Source organism: Eptesicus fuscus, chromosome 2 (assembly GCF_027574615.1).
Source record: "Eptesicus fuscus isolate TK198812 chromosome 2, DD_ASM_mEF_20220401, whole genome shotgun sequence".
NCBI classification, from domain to species: domain Eukaryota; kingdom Metazoa; phylum Chordata; class Mammalia; order Chiroptera; family Vespertilionidae; genus Eptesicus; species Eptesicus fuscus.
Window position 1 is genome coordinate 67,804,540 of NC_072474.1, and position 17,570 is coordinate 67,822,109.

General features: G+C 39.7%; 1 protein-coding gene and 1 pseudogene across 1 annotated transcript in view; one reads left to right on the plus strand and one right to left on the minus strand.

The window, feature by feature from the left end:
* The window catches only part of FRAS1 (Fraser extracellular matrix complex subunit 1), a 440,116-nt gene that overhangs the window by 280,291 nt on the left and 142,255 nt on the right, over positions 1-17,570 (minus strand). The window lies entirely within an intron of this gene.
* On the plus strand, positions 10,329-10,580 carry LOC114232243 (small nuclear ribonucleoprotein G-like; annotated as a pseudogene).

A 17,570-nucleotide genomic window follows, 5' to 3' on the forward strand; every position in this document is an offset into this window, starting at 1 on the left:
AGGTTCTTCATCTGTAAAGTAGGAATGACAAAGTATTTAACTGACAGGGTTATTGAAAGGATGAAATGAGATGATGTATTTAAAGAGGTCTGAACAGTGCCTACACGTTACTAAGGGCCCATTAAATGTAATTTATTTTTAAAAAAATATATTTTTACTGATCTCAGAGAGGAAGAGAGAGGGAGAGAGCTAGAAACATCAATGATAAGAGAGAATCATTGATTGGCTGCCTCCTGCACACTGCCCACTGGGGATCGAGCCCACAACTTGGGCATGTGCCCTTGACTAGAATCAAACCCAGGATCCTTCAGTCCACAGGCCGATGCTCTATCCACTGAGCCAAACTGGCTAGAGCTAAGTGTAATTTACTTTTAATCCAAATACTTTGTACAATGTCACAGGCATTTAGCAAATATCTTTAAAATTTTTTCTTTTTTCATAGGGAAAATAGTCTCATAAGTCCCTTGACTTTCCCATCGTCCTATTCCAGCCTACTCAGGTAAAACAGCGAGATTATGACTGAATTAGGACCCTCACACAGATGACCCAGGGCTCTGCAGTTGAAAGGAGGCATGAATCCACAGATGGCATTTGCAGGACTACTCAGGTAACTGGAAGAGCCTCTGTCCTGCTAAGCTGACGAAGTCATGAATCCATGTCTTCATTTCACGCAGAAGGTGAGGGCTACACCAGCCTCGCGTGCTCCCTTCCTGTCAGGATGGCTCTAAGGTACTGCACATTCACCTCAGATGCAGCATTCTCATACCTGGCATCAAGTTCTCTGCCCCTCAGTTATTTCCTCAGTGACCCCAGACTCCAAAACAGCCCATTGACTCTTTTCAGCAGCTCCCAGTCACTGGATTTGGTGTACTGAACTCTACACAGTAGAGTTCTAAAAACATAGAATAATTTTCCACTTTCATCCATAGAACCACAATTTTCCTCTATGTTAATTCAAAGTTAAAGTTATCTGGGCCCCGGAAGCCTTCCTGAATTTGTTTACATAGCTGTCTTTCCACCAGACTGTGACTCTTCAAGGAAAGAGACAGCGGACTTTGTCTGTCCCCATCACCTAACACAGTTCCTGAGGGTTGGATGAATTCATTAAAGAATTACTCTGAGTACCCTCAGGATAATATCTGTCCATGTGAACTGAGATACCCCAGTTAGGATGCAAGACGTGGATAATACAATGTTTAAGTGATGTCACTACAAAATCCCCATAATGTAGAAGGTTATGTTTGAAGAAAAATTTCCTTCATCTAAGGCATTGGACTTGTCAAAGACGTACTTATAATAATGTCCTCTTAGAGTAAATAATTTAGGCTTAATTTTATTTTTAAAGATTTTTTTAATTGATTTTTAGAGAGAAAGGAAGGGAGGGAGAGAAATAAACATCTATTGGCTGCCTCCTGCATGCCCCATACCAGGGATCAAGCCCACAATCTAGGCATGTGCCCTGACAGGGAATCGAACCAGCAACCTTTTGGTGCACAGGACTATACCCAACCAACTGAGTCACACTGGCCAGGGCTACGGTTAATTTTAAATAAAGTAAGCCCTTTACCAAAACCTGGACAGATGGCCATATTTTTTTTAGCTCTAAAACTTTAAGAATCAATTTCTATGGTCTCATAAAATTGCTTTATGACAGTAGGGATACCAGAGTTCCTCAATAGTTGAAACTTTGGATAAAGTCATAAAGACCAAAGAAATAACATTGTAAAATAAGTTTACAGGTTTTCCATGTTACTATTGCAATTCTCTCTTCCAATCTAACACACTCTGCAAAAGAAATAGTCTTAAAATCGTTTTTCTCTAGAATATAAAGGATTAGATTTTGACAAAACTAAAAAGTAATCAAAGTATGGCCTTTTTAAACAGATTTTTATATATTTTAAATCTGTTAATGAAATGTTCTTGCAAATAATACAGTGCTCCATCCCTAAATATTTTTTTTACTTAACTTTATTTTTATTGTTGACACCATTATAGATGCCCTTCTTTGCCCACCTCCCCCCAGCCCTGGGCTCCCCTTCCCTCTGGACAACACCACACTGCTGTCTGTGCTTATGGGTTATGCATATATGTTCTCTGGCTAACCCCTTCACCTTCTTTCATCCACTCTTCCCATCCCCCTCCCCTCTGAAAGCTGTCTGTCTGTTCCATGCATCCATGCCTCTCTTTCTATTTTGTTCGTGAGTTTATTTTATTCATTAGACTTCACATATAAGTGAGAGCATATGGTATTTGTCTTTCTTTGAATGACTTATTTCACTTAGCATAATAATCTCCAGGTTCATCCATGCTGTCACAAAAGGAAATATTTATTTCTAAGTAACAGCAAGATGCTTCAATTAAAAACACGCACGTATTTCACCTGGTTAAGTATTTACTAAACATTTAATTAATGCTAAAAAGAAACAAGGACTACATCCCTCATCAGTCCTCAATTTCTGAGGGAAATTATTTATAATATTCTATAAGAGCAGTATATAAACTGTTCACATAAATTTTCTTTCATCTAAATGGTATACTAATCCCACTTCAACTATTGATTAATTCATCTCATTTTAAATTCCCTTGGTTCTTAGACCAAAAATGAGAAAGAAGGAACAAAGTTCCCCCAAAGCAGTGCTTTCAAGTTACAAAGTAGTATTAAAATATTCCTCTCTTTAAAAAAATACATGCATAGAAACAAAGTATGGAATTATGGAAACCAGTAAGTGAAGGGTAGTCATCCCTAGGCGTGGACTCTAGGTGATTTTTTTTGTTGTTTTTTCCTTTATTCTTATCCATATTTTCTATTTTCTAGTAACAAAAATACAAAACTTAATGTGATTTTTTTGCATATTAAAATTTTTCAGAATAGCATGACTAGTAATAATGGGTATATGTACTTATAAAACCTATTTCTTTAAATAAAGTATTTCACAAAAATCTCAGATTCTCAAAGCCATCTCTAAGTAACATAGTGTTGGGATAGAGAGCTGATAAGAACCTCCCAGGTAAGAGGAGTTTGACCACCAGGACTCCTCGCTTCCCTAGGTGGGTGGGTAGGGATAGTTATGGGCAGCTTTGGGCCTCAGGTGCCTGCATACTATAGTATCTTGAAGATAGTACAACACTCTTCTTCTTATTTATTTATTTTAGCTTTTTTTAGTGTGTTTTTTCCTTAGTTCTCATGGATCTTCTGACATCAGGAATTACTGAATCTTCTTTTCTTATGTTAGGCCTTTAGTAGACCCAGATTCCTTGAGTCAAATGGGAGGACCCAGCTGGAGACAGTGTGTTGAGGGTACAAGTTTGGAACCACCTTGGAGGAAGTGGATGCTAAGTCTCCCCAAGCATCTTCTGGGGAGCCTAACTTGGTACATAGAGCAAGCCAGGCTCCAAGGTGGGATTTAGAATGCGGAGATGGCTTCAGGAAAGGATTTTCATAGCCCATGGCACCTTCTCTACTGCTTAAAAAGTTCCAGTGGCCACTTATTTCTCTTTCTGACCTCATTTCCTACCCTCTTTCCCAGCCTTTTCTACCAGGCTCTAGCTACACTGGTTTTATTGCGGTTCCTGGAACTACCAAGTACTAATATGTTCCCAGCTCAGGGTCTTAGAACATGCCATTCTCTCTGCTTGGAGTGCTCTTCCCCCAAATATCAACATGGCTTATTCTTTCACTGCATTCAAGTGGCTGCTCAAATACCACCTCCTCAGATGTTATTTTGTTGTCCATCAAATTCTTTACTCTGTTTTCTTCCTAGCACTCACCACCTGACATTATATTAGACAGTTGCTTATTTATGGTCTCTCTAGGAAAGCAGAAATTTTGTTTGTTATGTTCATTCACTACTATGTCTCTAGTGCCTAGAACAGTTCTCACACATAGTAGATGAAACTTATGTGATTGCTTAAAGTTAATTTGTAAATATCAGGTTCAAGAGCATAGGTAGAACTGAGCTTTGGAGTCCAGCAGGCATGGGGGGAATGGAGTTATTTAAAACCACCTACCAATGTATAACAGGGAGCCATTGATCCACACCCAAGCTATTCCCGAACTTTCTTGCACTGTGAGGTTTTTAAAAATTAACTGTGCTCCCTACTTGTCCTTCAAAGCAATAAAAGGGCCATGCTATTCAACTGGGCCTCGTGTATTCATTTCAGGGGGTTCATTATTCCTGACAAGTCTGGTTTTCAGGAAAGATAATCCATAAAAAAGGGTTCCTTGACCCAGCTCCAGTTCAGGCATGGAAATAATGGTTCTTGTTTGGAAAGGCACCATAAAGAAACGAATCAATAACTTTCATAAGGTCATTTTAGAGTTCAATTCTTTCCCCAAGTGCCCTTCTTCAGACAGCTTAGATAAACAATACCTTTTTCATTTGGTCTCATTTTAAAGTTCGTGTAAAGCTCCTCATCCAGACCCAATACACAGGAGCAGAGGATACTTATTGTTAAGAAAAGATATGAGTCCTTGTGTTTACATTCTCTCCTTTCAAGAGGAGAAAACACGTTTTAATGTCAAATAAAAGCGAAAAAGGCAAACCACTTCCTGTCTGAAACCTATTTCAAAGGCTTGTTCCACATAACACCCCCTTATGGAGTTTCTTGTTTTCCATACCGAGGACCTAAGTAGTTTCCCATGTCAGCATCCTGGAGTGATTAGCTTGTACCTGATCTCCTCCTGCTGCTGTCTTAAAATGATAAATCTGAAGACATCAGCTATAAGAATATCATTTGGCTACAGAAAGAACAGCATGAATCACAGATGAAAAGATAGCTGCTATATATAACTGAAAATGTCTTTGTTCAGTTGCTGACAAGAGACCCTGAATAGCATGGCAAGTTAACATCATGTTCTTGTACATGTGTCTTCTTAGAATAGTGTGGAAGCATGGGTGGTGGCAGGAAAGGAAAGGGAACAAGCTACCTCCAGGGGCCGGTCCTTCTGGTCCTCCACACACTTACGATCTCATTGCTTTTCCCAGCATCCTGTGAACAGGGCATCACTGCCTTATTTTATAAATAACAGAATAGGGTTGAAGAAAAAGGCTAAATGAATTGCCCAGAGCACCTCTAGCAATGAGTAGATCTGGGATTCAAACCCATCCTTTTTCCTCTGTGCTATACTGTTATCCTATACTATCATATAATGAGTGCCTTATCCTACCTAATAATAGACAAATATGCAAATTGACCATACCTTCGCTATTCCCACGATTGGCCAGGAAGCGCGGGGGGGCGGGACTCGGGGTGGTCGGGGTGGCAAATTGGGCCGGCGGGACGCTGAGCTCGCGTTGCCAGCGGCAGCGCGAGCTCAGCGTCTGCGCCATGGCTGTGCTGTGGCACAGAAGGGGCCTCTGGGGCAGCAACCCCACGTCCCGCCGCGGACCATCAAAAGCAGGGAGCTGGGTGTCCGCTCCGGCACCAGCGGACAGACACCCAGCTCCCCCATGATCGAAAGTGAAAGCGGGGGATCTGGGTGGCTGTCCACTCCGGCACCAGGCCTTTCAGAAGACTCCACCGCGCTGGAGGCTTTTGAAAGGCCTGGTGCACCAGCGGACAGACACCCAGCTCCCCCGCGATCAAAAGCGGGGAGCTGTGTGTCCGCTCTGGCACCAGTGGACCCCCTGCCATCAAAAGCGGGGAGCAGGCTGCTAGCAGTGTCCGCGGAGCATGCTAGGCTTTGCGGGGCAGTGGATATGGCCTAGATGGCAGGTTAGGCCTAGGGGACCCTACACGTGCATGATTTAATCATGCACTGGGCCTCTAGTATTATATAACAGTCTTACCATTTCAAATCATTCTTATTTCCACTTTCTCACTTTAATAGGCCACAGAGTGAGACACACTGGAGCAGTGCTCCCAAATTTACAGAGGAAGAAACTAAGAGTTTGAGTGACTTACCTGCCTAACATGTTCCCTGTGCTTACAACAGCACACTCCCGCCCTTTTTTTTTTTTTTTTAATATATTTTGATTGATTTCAGAGAGGAAGAGGGAGAGAAAGATAGAAACATCAATGATGAGAGCGACTCATTGACTGGCTGCCTCCTGCATGCCCCACATTGGGGATCGGGCCTGCGATCCAGACCTGTGCCCCGACTGGAATCGAACGATGACCTCCTGGTTCATAGGTCAACACTCAACCACTGAGCCACGCCAGCCGGGCCCGCCCTCTCAATCTAACTTCCAAACATCCTCCGAGTCTCAGCTGAAATATCACTTCCTCCGGAGGCCTTCTCTACCTCCTTGACTAAGTCAGTATTTCCCTGCCTCATGTTTCCAAAACTCACCCTTCTCCCACAAAGCCAGACTTACTCCTCCAAGGTCTGTTTTGCATAGAAAAGAAAAGGGAGAAAGAGGGCCCTCTGGGTTCCATATTATTTGACATTCACATATCTTATGTTTCTTCATAAAATATGTGAAGATAGATATGATTATCACCCTCATTTTACAGATGAGAAAGACAAGGTTCAGAGAAGTTAAGTAATGTTTCCAAAGCTTATAGGTGATGGTACCCATATTTGAACCAGTGTCCATCGGATTCTGAAGATTGTTTTCCCCACCACATCCACCTCTGTACCACAGCCTTGGTCTAAGAACACAGGTTATATACCTCACTAACTCAAGTAACCATGCCAATATGGTAGGGTAGGTAAACTTGAGTTCAAATATCAATTCAATTACTTCCCAACTTTGGGGACTTGGACAAATCTCTTTGTTTTTCTGAGTTTCCATTTCCTAATACAGTATATAAACTAAGGAGAAGATAGGACCCAACAGGATGACAGTAGAGATGAAATAAACTAATGTGTTTAGCACAGTGATGGCCCATAGGCAACACTCAATAAATGGTCGCTAGGAGCCTGGTCACATGCCACCATCTTAACCTGTTGATCAAGGTATTTTCTGTGACATAATAATAGTTGTAGCATTTAGAGATTTAGAAAAATCCCTCCAGCTACCACAATAAGGGGAAGTTAACTTTCCCACCACTTAAATGTTTATAAAATATTCCAATATAGAGGGCTATACTCCTAGAGTTACATACGGGGGGAAGGGGGATAAATCTCTTCAAAATGTAGAATAAAATTAATTACCCAGTGAATGTGCTTCACATTCCAAATTCTGAAGCAATGGAAACACAGGTTTAGCTCTGTAGCCCTTCTAATTTTTCCATTTGTTCTAACACAATCCTGCTATAGTGAAAGCCCAGCAAAGAGCACCTCAATGACAAAATTAATTCCTAGAGACATTAACCATATAAAAAGTTCTATAATGATTAAACAGTCTGCCTCATATTTCTACTTAAGCAATCCAGATACCAGGGAGACTAATAGAGCTTAAACTAGTAATTAACTTTTTTTCCCCCTCTAACAATTCAGCTCTCAGGCTTCATTTCATATTCCTAAGGCAAATGGAGAGAAAAAAAATTAAACATTCAAAATGCTTGTAGACAAAATTAAATTATAGCTATACCATTATCTCTTATATTAAACGTATTTATTTTCTTGTTTTCCTTCTCCACTGGATCATTATCATTCATTTTATAATTAGTTGTTTACTGTCTCTCTCCATTCCCAAGAGTGAGAACGATTTCTTTATATATAGGTGGTGTTGTATTCCCATAGTGAATGAAACATAACAGGCACTGGTAGTGTTTTTATAGAGTGGATGGATGGATGAATAAATAGATGGGTAAATGGATGAATGGATATTCTTAAATTTAAATAACTGCTAGCTATTTTGTGATGTAATTGCTAAAAGTCAAATACTGACCACAGCACTTTACTCTCCATGCTACCCTATAATATCTGCCTTGTGGCTGCAGTAGCCATTTTCAGTACCCACTGTGTGAAATCTTCCTTTCCAGACTTATGTCTCAGTCAAGACGTTTGCTCTAAAAGAGCCCCTCTATTTCTGACTGAATGCCAGGCTCGTCTGCCTGATGCCAGAGCTGTGTCATATCATCTGAAGCTCTGCTTCATGTCCGCAGTCCCTAACTTTTTATGCTAGCTAGCCTCTTGACAGTTGGCTTAGTAAAACCAGCCATCCTATAAATGATAACCAGGTAAAGTCACATCCTACAATGCCTGTTTTCAGGCCCAGCCAAGGCCCTGGGTCAAAGAATTCATTACTGGTGACCCAGCTTCACTATTTAATGTAAAGCAAGCATCTACACAGGAGCTATGCCACCTCAAGAGGTATTTGAAAATTCGTTCTGAAGACTGAATGTTGGGGTTTATCCACTGACATTTAATGAACAGAGATCATAAACTCCACATGTCATGAATAGGCAACACACTCCTATACAAAGAAAAATTGTTCCATTTCCACATGACTTTAATGTCCCACCAAATATTCATGTCAGTGAAAAATCTGTTTTTCATTATTGACCACATATCCTAACTCTGTTTTACATATTAACACAAAGAATTTATTTAGCAGCAACAATGTACACTAAATTACTCGGGAACTTAACTACCCTGTAACTCAAAGAAAGATTGTACTTTATTTTGTTTCTAACTTTGAGGATAAAGGAAGAAAATAAAAATATATATTGGAGATTTAAAAATAACTATGAATATTTCATTAGGTAAGAAGTAGCTACAAGCATAATTAATTTGAAATTCAGGAACAGAAAAATACAAACAAATGAGATTAATTTTGTTGATCTGCATATTAGATAGCTCAAAAGAATATTAATAAACAAGAAGATAGGTCAATGGAAAATATCTGATCTGAAGAACAAAGAACAAAAAGTATAAAAAACAGAAAAGAGCATGGAAAAACACATGGAATGTGTTGCAAGGTTTAACGTATGGGCAACTGATTTCTCACAGAGAAATAACAGAAAATGGTGGATACAAATTTTTTAAGAAATAATAGCTAAAATTTTTCCAAAATGAAGGAAAACATCAAGCCATAGATTCAAAAGTGCTATAAATATCAAGCAGAATAAATATAAATACGTAAGCACATCAGAGTAAGACTACTAAAAATAAATAGCAAAGAGAAAAGTATTTTTTCCCCAATATCCTGCTATTCTCCCCATCCCACAGCCCCTGGAAACCACTTTTCTACTCTCTGTTTCTATGAGTTTGACTAATTTTTTGTTGTTGTTGTTTAGATTTCACATATAAGTGCTACTCTGCAATATTTGGTCTTTCTCTTTCTGGCTTATTTCACTTAGCATAATGCCCTCCAGGTGGATTCATGTTGTTACAGGATTCCCTTCTTTCTTTTAAAGCTTAATAATATACCATTTTTTCTTTATCTACTCATCTATCAATGGATGCATAAATAAAAATCTTAAAAGCCATAGATGGGTAGGGAATTATTGTCAAAGAAGAACAACACTAAACCAGACAGCTAAGTTCTACACACACACACACACACACACACACACACACACACACACATACACACAAACACAAATTATAGCAGTTAGAAAACAAATCTTTAAAGTGGTAAATGAAAATAATCACCAACTTAGAATTCTATACCCAGCAAGATAGCCTTCAAAAATGAAAGTGAAATAAAGATGTTTTAAAGTAATAAGACCTGTGAGAATTTGTCACCTGCAGACCCAAACTAAAATAATAATAATAATAATAATAAAGTAAGTTATTTAGGCAAAAACAAAGTGGATCTAGATGGAATCACAATAATGTAGGAAAAAATTTAAAGTAATGGAAAGGACAAATATGTGGGTAAATCTAAATAAAGAACTGTACGACACAAAAATAATAACATATTGTGGGATTTAAAATGTATGTAAATATAAAATTCATAATAACAATAACACATAAGTTAGTGAGGAGTAAATAAAGTATTTTAAGGTCCTAGTACTAGTTAGGAGGAGGTAAATAAAATAATTAATACATGCTGTAATTTCTAGGATTAACCACAAAAGAAATGTTAAAAGCATTTACAACTGACAAGCTAATAGGTGGGAAAATAAAAATTATTGGATTGAACCATAAGAAGAAAAGAGAGAGGAAAGTAATATAGGAAAGACAGAAAACAAATATTAGGATAATAGATAGAAACCTTAAAATATCATTAATTATACTGAATGAAATTGTTAAAAGATAAAAATTGTCAGACTGCATAAAAATAGGGAGTGGACCCCATAACATTCGAGAGCCAGTATCATAAAGTACCAACTTAATTTCTCAAAGATAAAACCCAATAAATATATTTGTATATTTGTATGTATTTATACCTCTGCCCCATTCAAAATAGGTTTCAGAGACTAATTCTTATAAGAATTCAATTCATCAAGGATTGAGGATCGAGAGAGGCCACGAATTCCTTTTGGAAGTATCTTTGAGCTCGCTTGGACACCATGAGCAAAGCTCACCCTCCCGAGTTAAAAAAATTTATGGACAAGAAGTTATCATTAAATTAAATGGTGGCAGACATGTCCAAGGAATATTACGGGGGTTTGATCCCTTTATGAATCTTGTGATAGATGAATGTGTGGAGATGGCAACTGATGGGCAACAGAACAATATTGGAATGGTGGTAATATGAGGAAATAGTATCATCATGTTAGAAACCTTGGAACGAATATAAAGAATGGCTGTAGTTACCAGAGAAATCAACTGCTTCACATGTCCCTGCCCCACAGCACCTGTTTTACTACAATATAAAAACGGAGTCCTGTCCATTTTCACATTGAACTTTTGTTAAATAAACTTTTGTACTGATAAAAAAAAAAAAAAAGGATTGAGGATCTATTATTGTGGGAGATACAGAGAAATACAACCCAAACCAGATAAAGAATACAACCCAGTCCCTTACATTTGCCCTTGAATTGTAATTATAGTTGAAGAGCAAGACTTTTGAAGCAATTGGAGAACAAAGAAAAAGAATATAATTAGAGAGAGAGCATAGTATGAAAAAGGAATCTGGGACTTAGAATCTGATTTTACCAAGCTGTGCCCACTGAACAAGTCACTTGCTGGGCCTTAGATTCCTCCTCCATGAAATACAGAGATTAGATCACATCGTCCGTAATCTAGATATAGATTTTGGAGTCAAACAACTCTGCTTGGAACCTATTTCCTTGCCTTAATATTATAGAACCTTAAGCAAGGTAATTACCTAATTATTCTTTTAGGTAAAAAGAATAAAGATAATAAAACCTACCCTGGAGGAATATTAGGAGGATAAATTAGAGAACACATTTGTAATTCCTTAGCATGGTGCCCACACTTACAGGTTAAAACAAAGGCCTTCAGTTCTCCATCTTCAGTCCCCTTCTATACTCCAGACAAACCTCTATATGACCTCTGTCTCCCAGAGGGATCATTGTTGCACAACTCTTTATAAATTAGGAGAATTGATAAAGCAGTTCATCATCTGCTGGATTTTTTCTCATGTGTACATTTCATGACCACATTCATCAAAATACAACCACTCCTAATGTTACAAGTTAAAAGCTTACTTTTCAAAATATTATACTGTAGAGATACTGCACACTACTTCCCAAATCCATTATACACATAGTACTTGTAACTACTATTTACTGAGCAACTACTACATACATACATATATTACATGTACATGTATTATATATGTATACTATCTGTGCATCTATGTATATATGTATACCTATATTACACATGTGACATTTAATTCTCACCAAAATCCTATGAGTGAGTTATCATTACTTGTGTATTACAGAAAAAGAAACTAATCTTAAATAAATCATTTGGTCAGTTATCATATAACTGGTGAAGCCAGAATTTGAAGCCAGGACTGATGGGTTTCTAGAGCCATAGTTCCAAAGAGAACAGATCTCAACAGGTTTGAATATAACTGATCAATAGACCTGATTGACTTGGGCTGCTGCTGCCACCTACACCCCTCCTCCTTGCAGCTGGCAAGGATTTCTGGGAAGGAGGGAATCGGGATCCAATAAGGGTAGCTAGTTCTGCCTGGACAATCTGACTGTCAATATCTTACTCAAGATCTTAAACTTCTAGGAAAACAAAAACAGTTCTTCCTCTGTTTGAGAAAGCTTTCTATAAAGCCACATGGCATAATAAAATAATGATTTAGTAACAAAACTGTACCAGACAACACTGCTCAAAACAATTTTCTTAATTGTTTGGTAAATGAGAAGAGTTTAATAATTACCTATCTGCTGCTGTTTCCATTTCCTAAGTTCACAATGGAAATATTTCTAAATTTCTAAGTCAGAGATAGTAAACAGGTTTTATCATATATGCCAGCTATGGAAATAGCTATTTAATATGCTGTGCTGAGAAGGATTCTGGAGCTCTGTCTAAGTAGGTTAAGCCATGGGTTCAGGGTTAAGTTGTGGGGAGGAGTAGAAGTTACCTGTGCCATATGTTTCCACATGCTAGAGCCAACATAATCTACCGTGAGATATTGCTCACCACTCTCACTTAATTCATAAGTTTAAGTGGGAAAAAAAAAAAGAAAACTGGCTGGGCCAAAAACACTGAGATGATCAATTACAATGGAGAACTAATCAACTATAGCTTTCCTTATTTTTCCGCTAAGCTATTTAACTCTTTCCAGATATGTAAACCTTTCCTCATTCATTGCTAGTTTACAAAAGGAGCTTCTGTTCTGCATCAGCTACTGTTCCCAAGAACAGCCGGGTACAGGCCACGACTGGCATATGAGGTTAGCACCTTCACCCCATTCCAAACCAAGAAGAAATTAGCTGCCAGTTCTGATGGGGATGACATATTGACTAGGTCCTTAGACCAAGCAATCCACTCCCGCAGTCAGCAAAATCCACAGTGGTTGAACCCCCTGACAACACAGGAATGCTTGATTAGATTTGTTTCAAGCCTCTCTGTTTGCCAGGAAGCCACTGAAGAGAAGCAGGTATCAGGTGTCTCGGAGGAAGACCCTCCCAGGGTTCACTGTTAAATCCAGAGGCAGAACCCAGGGCAATTACACTTCTGGTACAATTACCAGCATCACCCACTCCCTGCCAAGTGAAAAGACTTGGCAGCTGAATAATACAGCTTTCATTTTACATTTCCACTCCAATTAGCTGACAGTGCTAGTCAATTGGCTGAATACAACAAAATTCAAGGGAAGTTGAAAGGCCTTTATGTGGTTCCTAGAGCTATGCCTTCAAGAACAATGATGACAGGAAAGGGACTGAAAAGAGAATTAGGGGACCCTTTGCAACAAAGGGCAGGCTACAGACAACCCACAGGTGGGATGTATGAGTTAAATGGTATACCGGAGATATTTAAGCTCAACACCCATCCCACCTACTCTTTGTTTGACTAATGGCAACACCATTAAACCATTGTTCCCCCTTCAAGGTCTGGCTGGGACTTACTAACATTGCACAGCAGACAGGCAAAAGCACACCTTCGCTTGATAATGTTTAACTTCTCCCACCCTTCTGCACAGTCAACATGCACAGAGAAGTTACTGAACTGAGTGCAGAAACATTGAGGGACTGTTAAAGAAACAGAAAACAGTGAGTTTCTCGGGGAGCTCCCAGTCTTGTCAGTGAGGTGAAATGCACACAGGAAACAAGGAGATCATACAGCAAACAGTGGGAGGTGTGGAGTACCTGAATAAATGAACATTTGAATCTGCTGACCAGTGTCAGGCTCCCAGGTGAATCTCACAGAGGGGTTCTGACAGGTTGTACTGGAGTCCTCACAAGTTCTGGCTGGATAACTGCAGTGATTCTTCCAGAACTGAGCAGACTCAGCCAGTGCCTCAGCCCCAGCAATAGTGCAGACTGAACCCAGGCAAGGCTCCACAGCATTGCCCTGGCCTCTTATATTCATCCAGAGCTTACAGGAGGCTAATTGCAGCCCTTGCAAACAGCCTGGGAGAGTTCTGTGTGGCGCTGCTGAGGATGAGCCTGAGATTTCCAAGCACCCTTGGGGGAACGATTCCATTAAAGACAGAGCATACATTATAATTTGTTTCCTGGGCTTCATCCAAAATATACTATTTTAGCCTTTACCCATTTTTGGCCCTGTGATTGACATTTAATATGGACTGAAGAGGTTTTGTGACCTTGACCTAAAGCTGAATGTCAAGTGTAGTCAGGAGGAAGCATTCATTTGCAAATCAGATCAGCCACCCTCTGAGTCTCACAACTCTCCATAGAACCCTATGTCCATGAACTACACTGCTCAATGCACATTGTGTGGTTCATTCAACCAGGACTCCATTCTATGCATGGGGGGATGGTAAGCCATGCAGTGCAAAGAATGAAATGAGGTTTGGCAAGGATAAATGTATATCTGTAGAAAATGATAACATATTTTGGGCATCAGGGTCCTTTCCAGGCATACCAAAATGATTAGTTAGAGCTGACTGACAACTCTTCCAAATGCAGTAAATGTAAATAGCATTCTATTTAGCTGATCTGTAGAAGTGAAGACAGAATATATGCAAATGTTTAAGTTTCTAATACATATGCAAAAAACCCTCAGGTAATTTTATTTCAACTATCAATTAATCAGCCCAGAAGTTGTTTACCATCACATTAACTTTGCATATATACAAGGATTACAGAGAGGGAAAGAAATGTTAAAACACTAATGGAAATCATTAAAGAAATTCATTATTTTTACTCTTCATAATCAATTCTATATTCTCACTTTTTTCATTAAAAGAGATAGCTGGTCACATATTATTTTTATTGGTAAATGTGTTATTTCTTGTAAAAAGAAAAAGAAAGAAAGAAAAATTGCTGCTGGTATTCCTCAAATATCTCAATAGTTTACCTAACAAGTTGAGATGAACTCCTAAAAACAATGGCTGGAAAAAGAGGGAGTAGGTTAAATCAATGGTTGTGCTCATCTCATACCTTCAGATTAAATGGTCTACAGTCTAAGCTGGCTCTAGTAGGTTTTTGCTTTGACTTTTCCCGTAATACAACTAGATTATACCAATATGAGAAATGTGCAAAAATTTTCTCTGTTTGGCTCCTGAAAAAATATCTTTTCTATAATGTAGGAAAATCACCACTAGTTAAGAACAGAGCTGTAGCTACTCACATAGTAGAAAACCTAAGAACTGCCTCGACTTGCCTTAACCTTGACTTTGTGGGCCATTCACTGTCTGTTCTAACTACTCAACTCAACTTTGTCAACATGGCAGACAAACAACTATATATTATGAAAATGAATCAGCAGGCTGTGTTCTGATCACATTGTACTTATGGTCATTGACATCATTTTTGTGTGTTGCAAATATTCTTCTCATTTTTTCAACCATTTAAAAATGTAAAACCCATTCTAACTAGCTTACCAGCCATAGACTGGGTTTATTTTTGGCCAACATGTGATCTATTGCGAGAGAGAGAGAGAGAGAGAGAGAGAGAGAGAGAGAGAGAGAGAGAGAGAGAGAAGAGAGAAAGAAAGAGAGAGAGAGAGAGAGAGAGAGAGAGAGAGAGAAATGAATCAACAAAATAGATTGTGTCTGTATCATTCCAGAGGGGTAAGTGAGGGAAGGCAGTCAGGGTTCTACAGTAAAATAACACCTTCTGGTCAATTTGGAGTTGATAACAGAGTCTTCAAAGAGTTAATCATCTTTTCCAGCCCATATGACTTCTGTCCCTTGACTCATGAGCCTGCTGATAAAATTCTAGCCACTCTGTCTGTCCTTGAGCTGTACTAGAAGATATGGGATGAGCAAGACTGTTCTCCCTGCTGTCAGTGAGAATGATGGGCCGTCATTACCTGATTCCAGACTGAAAAGAAAAGTATTAGTGTTTGGATACCTGCCCATCACGAAATGAAGCAACTCATTTTCTTCAGAGAAAACAAAAGGAACTAACTTCTGCCAATGGAACGATCCCTTCATGAAATTTATTACCTATTGAGTGGCAGCAAAAATAGGCCCAACAAAATGTTAAGCTCCAAATTTGCAGCAGCAAGGCAATTACTTATCCTGACATCTCAAATAAACTCTGCAGAAAGCTCAACCTTCTCAACAAGGTTCATTATTGTTCCTCAAGGATGAAACAGAGAACTCACACAAACGTATTTTAAATCCAACATGTTATTGAGATGCTTTATCAATTTGACCTGGCAGGTCGTCTTTTGAAAGCTCTTTTAAAATATGTTTTTATTTAATTGTACATATGATTTGTCCTAGAAATGGACTGATATCAACTTTATCTATGATCAGTTGTCGCTAGTTCTAAAAGAAAAAGCAATTATGAAATAATAGAGGCCCGTTCCAGGAAGATTCCTGCAAGAAGGGCTTCTTCGGGCCTATTCCTGCAAGAATAGGGCTTCCTGTGGCCAGAGCAAAGCAGAGAAGGCGGGCTTCGCTCCCATCTCCGCTGCCCTGCTTGCTTCTCCGCAGCTTCGCTCCCTTCTGCAGCACTTGGCTTCCTTCTACGCTGTCTTCAGTCTTCGCTCCACGCTTGCGTATGCAAATTAACTTCCATCTTTGTTGAGTTAATTTGCATACTCGCTCTGATTGGCTTGTGGGCGTAGCAGAGGGACAGTCAGTTTGCATGTTTCTCTTTTGTTAGTGTAGATAGTAGAGGCCCGGTGCACAAAATTCATGGGGTCCCTCAGCCCGGCCTGCACCCTCTCACAGCCTGGGAGCCCTTGGGGGATGTCCGACTGATGGCTTAGGCTGGCTTCCCGGAGGGAGTGGGCCTAAGCCAGCAGTCAGACATCTTTAGTGCTGCCACGAGGCGGAAGAGGCTCCCACCACCACGGCTGTGCTCTCTAGCCATGAGCCCAGCTTCTGGCTGAGCGGTGCTCCCCCTGTGGGAATGCATTGACCACCAGGGTGCAGCTCCTGCATTGAGCGTCTGCCCCCAGGTGGTCAGTGCGTATCATAGCAACTGGTCGTTCTGCTGTCGGGCCGAAACCGGCTCTCCGACATCCCCTGAGGAGTCCCGGATTGTGAAAGGGCACAGGCCAGGCTGAGGGACACCACTGGTGCACAATTGGGGCCAGGGAGGGATGCAAGAGGTTGGCCAGGTGGGGAGGGACTGTGGGAGGGCTCCAGGGTGTGTCTGGCCCATCTCACTCAGTCCCAATCAGCCGGACCCCAGTAGTAAGCTAACCTACTGGTTGGAGCATCTGCCCCCTAGTGGTCAGTGCACGTCATAGTTACTGGTCGACCAGTTGACTGCCTGCCCCCTGGTGATCAGTGCACATCATAGCGAGCGGTTGAGCAGCCTTAGCATATCATTAGCATATTATGCTTGATTGGTTGAATGGCCGACCAGACAACCAGACACTTAGCGTATTAGGCTCTTATTATATAGGATTACAAGCAGATAATACATTTTTTATTTGTTTAAAAGTTTTAAGTTCTGATTTTCTAAAATAATGGCTCTTTGGTATGTGTGAAATAAAACATACTCATAAAACTCAAGTAGAATTCAATTGCTAACAGGCAAAAATGGTTTTAAATGAGGTAGAACATTCCTAAGCAAACAAGTAATTCTCTCTGATAATAGTTGTAGAAATAGGGCCACAATTCACTGATACGTTAATTGTTCTTCCTTAATAAGAACACTAAGTAGCATTTAGTGTATAGAATGAGAAAATGAAATCATCTTCAAGATGA